The sequence below is a fragment of the Salvia miltiorrhiza genome, chromosome 4, assembly GCF_028751815.1.
Source record: "Salvia miltiorrhiza cultivar Shanhuang (shh) chromosome 4, IMPLAD_Smil_shh, whole genome shotgun sequence".
Taxonomy (NCBI): Eukaryota; Viridiplantae; Streptophyta; class Magnoliopsida; order Lamiales; family Lamiaceae; genus Salvia; species Salvia miltiorrhiza.
This window is the reverse complement of record NC_080390.1, coordinates 12,235,263-12,247,499: the sequence shown is the minus strand read 5'-3', so window position 1 is coordinate 12,247,499 and position 12,237 is coordinate 12,235,263. Positions and strand designations below refer to the sequence as shown.

The 12,237-nt window shown below is 40.6% G+C and overlaps 1 long non-coding RNA gene, 1 other non-coding gene and 1 pseudogene across 2 annotated transcripts; 2 read left to right on the top strand and 1 right to left on the bottom strand.

The window, feature by feature from the left end:
* The window catches only part of LOC131023011 (uncharacterized), a 188,085-nt pseudogene that overhangs the window by 158,065 nt on the left and 17,783 nt on the right, over nt 1–12,237 (top strand).
* On the top strand, nt 1,027–1,133 carry LOC131024060 (small nucleolar RNA R71). The gene has a single exon (XR_009101654.1). It is a non-coding gene; the product is annotated as a small nucleolar RNA R71 (small nucleolar RNA).
* Nucleotides 7,253–8,565, bottom strand: LOC131022761 (uncharacterized). Its single transcript, XR_009101409.1, has 2 exons — nt 7,956–8,565; nt 7,253–7,484 (listed from the first exon to the last, which is right to left on the bottom strand). It is a non-coding gene; the product is annotated as an uncharacterized LOC131022761 (long non-coding RNA).

Sequence of the window (12,237 nt, the reverse complement as noted above, 5' to 3'; positions counted from 1 at the left end):
CAAAGTCCACCGGGAAGATGAAGTTGTTGACCTTCACTAGGACATCCTCTACTATCCCATTTGGACATGAAACGGAACGATCCGCTATTTGAAGGGCAATTGTGGTTGGCTTGATGGCTTTGAGGAAAAGGGATTGATGGGCAATAAAGTGGTGGAGCTACATACACCTCCTTCTTCTTTCCTCTATCTCCTTTCTCCTTTGAGGAGTTGCCATCTCCAATTTCAACCTCAACACCAATTCTATCTTCTTCATCGGGCATCTTAGGCCCTTTATATGTTGTCCCACTCCTTAGAGCAATAGCCTTGCAATGCTCCTTAGGATTCACAATTGTATTGCTTGGAAATTGCCCTTGTTGATGTTGATTGTTTATAGCCTTGGCAATTTGTCCCACTTGCATCTCAAGCATTTTCAATTGCTTGGCTTGAGCCTCCAACTTCTCATCCGTTCTTGTCATATGAGCTTCAGTCGCGGTCATGAACTTCATCAATATTTCTTCAAGGTTGAGCTTCTTCTCATCCTTGATCATGCCATTGCTCACTGCAAATCCGATCGGTGGTTGCAAGAAATTGTTTGGATTGCTATAAGAAAGGTTAGGATGGCGGTTAGGTTGGAATCCTTGAGTGTATTGCCATTTCCCTTGGCCTTGATAACCACCTTGATGTGAAGGGCGGAAATTCCCGTAGCCTCGGTTGTTGTTGTGGATGTAGTTCACATCTTCAAAGTTAGCTTGCTCCTCCACCATAGGTTCGACCTTCGATGTTGATATAGCATAGATCTTGCTATTCATCGCGGTTAGTTGGGCCGTCAAGAGGGCCATTGGGTCTGAGCTTGAGGTGGCCGCCACTTTTTTCAAGTTGATCCTCTCTACCGGGAATTGAAAGCTATTTGCGGCTAAGTTCTCAATGATGTGGGTGGCCTCCTCATGATTTTTCTCCAACAATGCTCCACTCGCCGAAGCATTCATATCTCTTTGCATTTCGTCGCTACATCCGGTGAAGAAGGAGCAAATGATTGTATTTTGATCTAAGCCATGGTTGGGGTACTTCCTTAGCATTTCTTTGAACCTCTCCCAAGCCTCATAGAAGGACTCTCCATCAAATTGTTGGAATTGAACAATATCCTTCTTCATCTTCATGGTTTTACCCGGAGGGTAGAACTTCATAAGGAATTTTTTAGCCATATTTTCCCACGTAGAGATGGATCCACCTTCCAAGGCTTGATACCACGTCTTAGCCATGCCTGTTAGGGAAAAAGGGAAGAGCCGAAGTCGAACGACATCTTCCGAAACTCCATTAACCTTTATGGTATCGCAAGTCTCCAAGAAGTTCCCGAGGTGTCCATGTGGCTCATCTTGAGAGAGACCGGCGAATTGATTTTGTTGCACCATATTTATGATAGCCGGCTTGAGCTCAAAATTGTTGGCATTGATTCTCGGGGCATGCACTCCCCCTAGTTGCACAATGGGTTGGAACATATTTCTAATAGGTGGTGGTGGAGGCGCATTTCTTTGAGCTTCTGGTTCATTGATTTGCCCTTGCATGACCTCCAATTGCCTTTGAAGTTGACAGATTAAGTCTTGATTTTCTGCCATAGCTTCCTCCAACTCTCTATCTCTTCTTGCTCTTGCTTTGTTGTGTCGGCAAAAAGCTTCAACTTCAAGGTCTATAGGTATAAGAGGTGCACCCTTAGACCTTGTGTTCATACACTACCTATCAACCAACAAGAACAAAGAGTCAAGACACAATCTTAAAATTGAAAATAAAAATAAAGCAAGTAAAATGTCTAAAGTAGTTAAGCACAATGAATCAAAATATCACAAGTAATCAAGCTAAACTAATCCCGGCAACGGGGCCAAAAACTTGTTCGCTATTATTTTTACTACGCCGCAAGTATACGGTGTAGTTGTAATGTAGGGAAGCAAGGTCATATTCCACAAAGATTAGTAGTCAAATTCTAGTGATTACCTTAAGTCATTATGCTAGAGCTATTTAGACTAAACAATGAGGTGAGTGGTTTGATTAACTAGTTAATTACCTAACAAGTTGAAAGACTAAGTAAATTAAACAAGCAAAAAGGATTAACAAGATGATTAAGGTGATTTAGGGACTAGGCATCGATGGTCAAGCAAAGGACTTCAATTATAGCTCAATATTAATCTTGACGATCCTAATTATCTAGAGTGATCTCCCAACTAGTTCTAGCCCCCTCCCGGACGACTAAAACGATAGATTACGGGTCATAGTTGCCGTCCCCAGTCAACTTCTAACCTATAACTCCCAATAGCACACAAAGATCGGCATACTCTCAACCTCCCGGTTTATCGAGTTGATATGTTTCAAATACCTAATCTATTTTAATTATCCTCTCCCGATTCAAATTACAAATTAGAAATGCATAGAAAGTTGCCAACAATCCATACAAGATATAAAGCAAGTGTTTGAAAAGATAATATGCAAAGGAACAAACAAGACTTATATTGAGCACAAATAATCAATCCATTACAATAATCATCTAGCCTAATCCTCAAATCAAAGGGAGAGTTAGCCTAACATGTTCAACAACAACCTACCTAATATAAAGAGAAACATAAATGAAAGAGAGAGAAAGAGTGGACAAATCCTATTGATGAGCTTGCTTCAATCTTCTCTCTTCCTCTTCAATGCCTTCCTCAAATGGTAGGTGTGAGTATTAATGGAGGTTAGGGTTTAGTATGGAGGTAGGAGACGTATTGAATGTTGGGGGAGATGATAGATGTGAAGAATGGGGAAAAAATAGGGTATTAGGGCTCAAAATCGCGACTGGGGCCCACTTGGGGGGAGCCTAGCCTTTTCCCGTGGTCACGGCCCGTAACCGTGGCCTCTAATCGTGGGCAAGAAGTAGGGGACCCGCGGTTCCACCCCACGGCCGCGGGTGGTGACCGCGGGCGATGGTGCTCCTACGGCCGCCGAGGCGCCGCCGCGACCTTCTGCGTGCGGCCGACTTTGTTGGCTCCGTTATCCCTCGTCTGGGCTCTAATTCGGGCATCGTTCGCACTCATGGATTCCTCTCGAGACTTACTTCGATCCCATGCTCTCACAATCCTCCAACTGACTCTTGATTTTTCCTGAAAACACTCCAAAAACTATACCAAGCATCAAATCTAAATAAAGCATAACATTAAGGCACTAACAAGCACTCACAAGCTGCTGCTGAAATAGAAATTTTAATAAAAAATAAAAAAAAAGAACCTAGACCCATGAGTGCACAAGCGCAACTGAGGGTCGAGCCTCATTAAAACCTCTTCAATGAAAAGAGGAAAAAGAGTGCCCGTCTAAAAAATAGCAAAAGAACTGGCGGGGAGCGGGAAAGGCCCATCTCAGAAGTTCTGGCCTAACCATCACCCCTAGGAGGCCAGGCTCACCTAAACCAGAGACAGAGGAAAACATCGAAGAAAAGCGAGAAAACCCAGGGAGGGAGAGCACTCCAAGCGCCCAACGGGAGAAACACAGCAGAGCAAGTACCAACGCACACCAAGGTCCCTGTGAAGGATATGACAACACCGCATCCAGGATCCAGCATCCCCCTCAGAAAGAAGGAACCCAAAGAAGGAACCCTCAAGGAACCCACAATGATCGAGCCGGGACCAGACCAACGCAAGAAGTCCAATACTGGTGCGTCGTTTTACACCAAAAATATCCGACAGTCAACCGGTATGCGCACACTGCGCAGACAGTAGCAAGCAAAATCGTCTCCCAAGGGATCGGTGAGAATTCTCCTAAAATTCAACCTGCAAAGTAACTCAACAAACAAGATTTATGGGAAAAAATATGAAAATACTAAAATAGAAATAAATAAATAAAATTCAAAAGAATTGCAATGTTTCTAATCCTAATGAATAAATAGAAAATTCCAACAATTAGTAAAAGATTCCAGCAATCAATTAAGTCCACCCTAGCTTAATTATTCCGATCATTGATGCAAATATAACTTTAATTCATGCAAGCAAACCAGTTATAACCACCGAAGACGCTTCTGACGTGATCTTATTTCTCCTTAATTATTCGGTAATCAGGAAGACGCTTCACTAATTACTACCCTAATTGACTGACAACCGTAAGAGACGCTCTATAGGTTTAATGAGCCGACAATATTAATTTCTAGAGAAACCCAATTCAAAACCAATAAACTCTGATGCAGGATTATTGAATTAAGACTGCTTTTCCTTGACCCTGATGTGTCAATTTACCACTAATCAAACCTAAACCATAATTACGGATAGCCGGTTCAATTGGCTGTATAATTAATTCTAACCCACTAAATATTGTGCACTACCTAATGGATTAAAATAATTAATCTCGATAAACACAGTGAATGACAGATGCAAGCATAAAATAAAGTACAAGAACAAATTAGATATCACAGAATAATCTTGCTAGTGCTTTTCTAATCGTTGTTGGAATAAAAGAAATTAACTAGAACTCACAATAAAATAAAACAAGAAAAATAAACAAATAAATTACGAAAAGAAGTAATGAAGAAAAGAAACTGGAATTAAAAGCAAAGGTTTTCGTCTAGTAGCTACTCCCCAAAGTTGTATCCGTGAATTGTGTGTTTCAAAGTATATATATAAACTAAAGCAAACCTAATTCTAATAGAAATAGAAATAATTGGCGCACAAGCCCAAAGTGAATAACTAAAGTCAAACCCACATAAAAGAATAAAGATGTAGTCCACTAAAAGATAAAATAAGAGTCAGCCCACAATTATCTTCTCGTCAATCTTCAATTTCGGACATTCCAGATGGTATGGGCACACCGCTCAGTCTGTTCGCACAACACTCTCTTTACTGCTTCACAACTTCAAAAACTCTTCTAAAAAATCGAAGCTTTTCTCCCAAGCCTATCAAAAATCATTAAAATAATTCATTAGTTCCATAATTAACTCCAAAAGATAATAATAAGCAGGAACTATGCGTTAAAATCCACCAAAAGACACTCAAAATATGCCCAATCAAATACCAAGCTGCCACCTGCAAGAGAGAGCAAACCGGGAGAGAGACCAGAGATACAGAAAGCACACACCTAGGGACCAACCGAGGAGAGAGAAGCCCCCACAAGCATAACAAAAAATCAGTTCTCAGACTACCATCACAAAAGCCGAGGCGGGACACAGGTGAGATAACTTCCCAACCACAACACCTGCCACGTCCATTCTCATCGGATATACCTGCCCGAGAGGTGCGCAAAGCTAAGGCATTGAGATGCAACACCAAACTGAAACAACGTAATCCGCTCAGACCCAATTCTCCGTTATGGGCCTTTACAATCAAACTCAACCTTAAAAATCCTATAACCAGGTAAAAAATCAACAGATAGATCAATCTTCACAGCATGAAAACTTTCGGAGGAGATCCGAAGTGTTCCCGCGTGGTTTTTCATGCTCATGATGGACGAACGAAACATCAGAGGAGCAGAGACCCAGAGCCATTGAAACATAACAAAACAACGACAAATAGGCCAAACTTCACGGGATGAACCCTTTCGAAGGAAAACCTAAATGTTCCGCGTGGTTTCCCATGCTCATAGTGGACAAACGAATCCCCAGAGAAGCAGAGACCCAGTCCCATCAAAGCACCACAGTCAACCAAACCAAACAAACGGGAAAGATATAAAAGGTCATGCAATGAAAACACTCCCCATAACATCAACCGGACAAATCGCCTCAAAAGTTGCTCACCAAGGTGTTGCATCCAAAACATTAGACAAATAACACTACCCGGGTGGCCAAAACCAAAAGGGACAATGACGACAAACAAACCCAAGCACCTCACCCGAATCAACCGGTGAACCAACCTCAGCAAGAGTAAAGCATCTAACAACCAACAAATAACCAAGCAAGAGGGATCACTCTCTCCCCACCACAACCAAGCAAGCAAAAAACATAAACATACGGGGAAAAAAGAGTATGGAGAAGGAGCCATCCCTGGCACTAGAAGCTCCCCGCCAAAGCAAAAGCGCCTAAGAAACGATCCGCACATAGGGAAGACCACTTTGTCATCCCAAACCAGTTGTAGAATATCAGGAATGCAAAAAGGCCAGAACCCCTCTTCAGACACTGTTGAAGCCAGGAAATCAGCAACCCGGTTCCCCTCACGAAAGACATGAGAGATCGTGATATGAAGCCAAGCAATGTCCTGAAGAGTTTTTCTCCATCTGCTCAAGAACCGCCAAGGAACAGTGGTCGAACAAGACCAGAAGAGGTCCACAATGTAAGTGCAGTCCATCTCAATCCAAATGTGATCCCAACCATGATCAACAACCTGCTCCAAAGCAATGATAAGAGCGAGAAGCTTGATGCGTCTTCGACTTTTGGGCCATTTGGCCCTATTTTTTCCATTTGTTTGTGTCAGTTCAGGTCTGTCCAAGGGAGAATGAAGTTGTTGAGGAATGAAGGTCCAGTAGAGCGGAAACAGAAGGAATGTGGTTGAAATGGGCATTACCAGGCCCAGATTGCAATGTCATGTTTACCAGTATGCAGCCTCGGCTGCAGTACCTCTCCAATCCAAATTGGGGCATGGGAACCCGAAGCAACCCACCTGGTATGAATCAAACCGAAGAAAGCAATCCATCTGACCACGACAATGAGAAGCAGACAGCCAAAGCCAGGAAAGGAAAGTAAATCCCGGGGATTTGGAGGAAACGAACAGAAGGAGAAGGAAGGAGCTAGAAGAATCTGAAGAAAGGGAAAGGTTGACTACAAAAACGCTCATAGATAACGGATTTTATCCGTTATCTATGACCCCAAAAAACCGATAAGTATAGTGGTGATATCTATGATACAGTCATACATAACGGTAAAAAAACCGTTATGTATAGTAGTATAGATAACGGTACTGCGCTCATACGTAACGGTATATAACCGTTATCTATAATAGTTATACATAACGGTTTTTCACCGTTATGTATTAAGATTTTCCCGTTATGTATTAGTTTTTTTTTTGTTTTTTCTCATCATAGTTAACAGTTTTTTGTACTTTTTATAACGATTTGAACTGTTATCTTTGTAAGAAATACATAACGGTATGAACCGTTATGTTTTAATATTTTTACCGTTATATATTAGATATATATATATTTTTTCCCATCATAATTAACAGTTTTTTTGTACTTTTTATAACGGTTTTAACCGTTATCTTTAATATTTAATATTTTTTTTCTCAATTTTTATATTATTTATCTCAAGAAATAAATAAATAACTTTAAAACAACAAAATGATAAAATCGACAATAACAATATTATATATAATCTAAAATATTCATACATTATCATTCGAATGAACCAAGTATCAAGTATATATGATCATTACATATTTCGATTCACTTCCCGTCTTATCCACTCAGACAAAGTCCTCATCGCCCTCTCCAACGCTTCCTTCACGCTCATCTCCATCTTGATCTTCGTCCCTTCTTGGAAGAACACACTCTTCAATTCCAACCCTTCTTCTCTACATGAATTGCACCAAGAAAAAGAGTAGTAAAACAAGCCCAAAAAACATAATTCACCATCTTTGGATCAGAATTAAATACTATGTCTAAATACTTTGCAAAAAAATCTATATTTTATTTAATTCACCATCTCTGGATCTTCACCTATTCAACAAACAAAATAAAACTCGATGAAAATCAGAAAATGATCAAGAGCCTACTGAGCAGAAAACCTTAAATGACTAAACTCTATCACTTGACAAAATGATCAAGAGCCTAAATATGATTGTACCATTGCAAACCCCCACTATGACGATGCTGCACTAAATTTAAAATTGCAATTGCACATAAGCCTCAGAAATAAAACAACAATAAGGAACTTCACAGATGATGTACAACTATCACAGAAAAAAGGAGTACAAAATTCTTAAAAATTGCAAATCAGTTTAATGTTTAAATATCTTGTCTGAATTCTCTAAGAAATAACTAACCAGTTCCTCTTCTTCAACAGCTTCCAGGTAATCTTTCATCAAAATAGTAGCCTCACCCTCAACCTCGTCATCAAACACGTCCATCATTTTCTGCGAAACCCAGCTCTTAATAACTGAATTCTCAAAAAAAACGTGGGGAAAAAATGAGTATAACTTACTCTTGTAAGTTGTAACAGAGTCCTAATTAAAAACCCAAGATAGAGATCATAGAAAGATTAGAAAAGGGGAATGATTGTTTATAATGAGAGGTAGCCGATTATAAGAGAGGGCAGCAGAGGTGACACGCCACGACGGAATAATTTAGACCTTGAAATCCTAGGAAACTATATCATAGAAACAATATGGGATATTTCAATCTAAACCAAGCAGCAAGCATTGGAGCAACGAAAGCACATATAAATGTTACAGAACTTATTCAATACCTGAACAACTTATTCAATACATGAACTCACTATAACAGCCAAGATATAAAAAAATTAATCAGATGGCATATAAATTAAACCAAAATATAAAACAAAACTAGGCCATTCAATCTCAGTATTGGAGTTTATCTACTAGCAGCCACATTTATAAAAAATTGTAATCAGAATCTTTGGCTAAAAACATTCAAAACTGCATATCAGCATGAGTAAATTAAAATGAGTTTGAATGTTGCTCTTCAAAGTCAGAATTTAATGAGATTCGCTTTAAGATTGAATCTTTGCACTTCAAAAATGCCTATAAATCTACAACTAACATTTACCCAAACATAAGTCCTATGAACCGAAAAGATTCATCCATATTCCACAATCAGTAGAAAAAATTTAGGCCAATACTAAATCTGAAGTCTCAATCTCGAACCACAGGATGCCAAGAAACCATCAATGAATCCTAAAATTGAGCACACTGGCAATATTTCTTCACATATTACACACAGTACAGCAGCATCGAGAAAAATTGGAACAAAAATGAAAGAAATAGGAAGCGGTAAAATCAGAATTCACAAGAGAACACCTGGTAAGGCAATCGCCAAGCTTCAGATTTAGAAAAACACATGTCATCCAGAGCATCGCTCCGGCTTCAGTTCTCACTTGGTGTTCTAGCTGCATTCGGATCTGGACTTCATTTCACCGTAGTCACGTTTCGGGTTGACCCGATTAGGGTTCCTACTTTTGGCGTCGGAGGCTCTGCTGTTCAACCAAGGACAGGAGGTCCCGGCGAAGGCGTCGCTGCCAGAAATTGAAGCTAGGGCGCGACGGCGGCGGCCTTCCCGCCGTGCGGTCGACAGGAATCGACGGGGAGATGGCTGTAGATTATAGATCTAGGATTTTCAGGCGCGGTGTGGTGTGCGTGCGTGCTCTATGGTTGAGTCAGAGAGAGAGGGGATTGAGAGGGAGACGAGGGAAATACGACGAGCTTGGTGGTTATCGTTGCTGCGGCCGCAGAGGACAGAGGGAAGGCGTGCTTCTATGGCCGGAGTTGAGAGAGAGAGAAAGCTGGGGAGATGAAGAACGAGAGAGAGAGAGTAGGGGGGTAAAGGGAGGGATTTAGGGTTTTATTTTTATAATATTATTAAATTTAAAAATAAATATAATACATAACAGTTTTGAGACGTTCATATATAACGGTTAAAACAACCGTTATAAAAAGACGCTCATACATAACGGTTGGCTTAACGGTTTGGTAATACCGTTATGTATGCAACTAATAGATAACGCTCATACATAACGGATTCACTAAAACCGTTATCAATTTCCATGGACAACAGTACATAGATAACGGTTTTTTGTCAAAACCGTTATCTTTTCACAAAATGCGCTCATACATAACGTTTTTTTAAAAAAACCGTTATGTATGAAGTGTTATGTATGTGTAATTTTGTAGTAGTGAACCTGCTCCAAAGCAATGATAAGAGCGAGAAGCTTGATGCGTCTTCGACTTTTGGGCCATTTGGCCCTATTTTTTCCCTTTGTTTGTGTCAGTTCAGGTCTGTCCAAGGGAGAATGAAGTTGTTGAGGAATGAAGGTCCAGTAGAGCGGAAACAGAAGGAATGTGGTTGAAATGGGCATTACCAGGCCCAGATTGCAATGTCATGTTTACCAGTATGCAGCCTCGGCTGCAGTACCTCTCCAATTCAAATTGGGGCATGGGAACCCGAAGCAACCCACCTGGTATGAATCAAACCGAAGAAAGCAATCCATCTGACCACGACAATGAGAAGCAGACAGCCAAAGCCAGGAAATGAAAGTAAATCCCGGGGATTTGGAGGAAGCGAACAGAAGGAGAAGGAAGGAGCTAGAAGAATCTGAAGAAAGGGAAAGGTTGACTACAGCAAGCAGCTGGAAGCTATCTTCAATCGGATCAGTCAAGGATTGAGCTAAAGAAGGAAAGAAGATCTCAATGAAGATATGAAGCCGGCGCAGCTAGGGTTAGACCTTTACCATTCGGCAGTATAAAAGAAGGATGGTGTGCAGCGTGAAAGAACTTCTTGGCACTTTTGAACTCTTGTTTTATTTAGTTTACTACTTTAATCTTGCCGTGTGTGGCATCAAAACAATTTTACATTCCAGTACTATTTCTTATTTCCATTTTGCTTTCAATTCGAACAAGATTCAAGGCTCGCGGCCGTAGGTATCATTTCTATTAATCAAGTATTTCATTTTACTACGTGATGTGTTTAATTCATTTTGCATTTATGAATTCTGCTATGTGTGAGTAATCCCCTTGGTGAGGTTTTAGGGGTGGAAATAATTGTTGTCAACATGTAAACATTCGTGAGGCATTTGTTCTTTCGGTTAAGTCTCGTGGTTCCGGAAGGATCTGTTCGAAACCATGGGCAGTAGGGGCCTAACGGGTGATCTCCGTTCGGTAAAACGCTGTCCATGTCAAGCAAAGGCCAGGGTATACCAGGGCGTGACAACCGGTATACCCACGACCGAGTAGCTGAGCAGCGTCAACAAAAGGCGTTGTAGATCCGGAAGGTGGGGAAAGGATTGATGGGGTACACTGTCCTTCTTCAGTCTTGGGCTTCTCTAGAGACTATCCATCAACTGTGACAAGGCATCAAGCCATGGTTATCAAACGAGGAAGTTAACTTCTGCGCCGTAGCATGTAGGGATGTCAATCGGGCCAGCCCACCGGGTTTTCGGGCTAGCCCTATCGAGTTTTGGGTTAGTCGGGTGCGGGCTAATCGGGTTGGAGATTTTTTCGGGTTGTAAATCTTCAACCCTAACCCTAAACTTTCGGGTTTCGGGCTAGCCCATCGGGCTAATCATGTTAAAGGCGTAAAAATAAAATTATCATTTGTATTTTATTATTTCTAATGATCTAATGTATAATGTATAAAATATATATACATAGATATTAAAGATATAAATTATATAGCAAAGCATGAAATGCAAAAATATAAGATATTCAAGATTACATAAACAAAATTATATTAAAATGAGATAGTAAAATTTAACATGTATCAATGCACTAGAATCAATCTGCATTATTACTGAATAATTAGTGGATTTGTCATGCACGTCTCATTGACAGAAAAAAAAAATTGGTATCACTTTAAAATGAGATACTAATAATTAATTTCTAACTAATGAGATACTAATAATCAATTTCTACAAAAAATCCGTAATTAATTTCACTTTTTTTAATGAGATTGCACAAACACACACACATATATTCTAACTAATTAATTTCACTTTTTTTAATGAGGCTACATATATATATTTAAGCAATACCATAGATCTAAACATAGCAGAAGTTGTAACTGGATGCATCAGTCACAATTCCATCAGCCCACCGGGCCAGCCAATCGGATTTTCGGGCTAGCCCTATCGGGTTCCGGGTTAGTCGGGTGCGGGGTAATCGAGCTGGAGGTTTTTTCGGGTTGCGATTTTTCAACCCTAACCCTCTAATTTTATCGGGTTATTCGGGTCGGCCCACGGGTTTCGGGCTGCATTGACATCCCTAGTAGCATGTCTATGACTGGTCGGCTAACAAGCCGGAAATGGTTGTGTCCAGGAGGCATGTGTTACTCAAAGTGCAGAGTTGGGGACCTCGGGAGAGAAGGTTGGTGAGGGTCATACTTGGTGAGTAATGGGTATGACTACCATCTAAGGAGAAGTGAAGCACTGCCTTGTGACCGGGGATTGTGTGACCTTCGGACCAAGTGACTACAATGGATTCAACCATCCCAAGTGTCAAGTATAACCCCTTGAAACGTCCCAATGTATTTGGGCCACGCCTTGGGTTTATATGGACCATGGACGGATCATCAGTATGCCTATGACCGAAATGAATG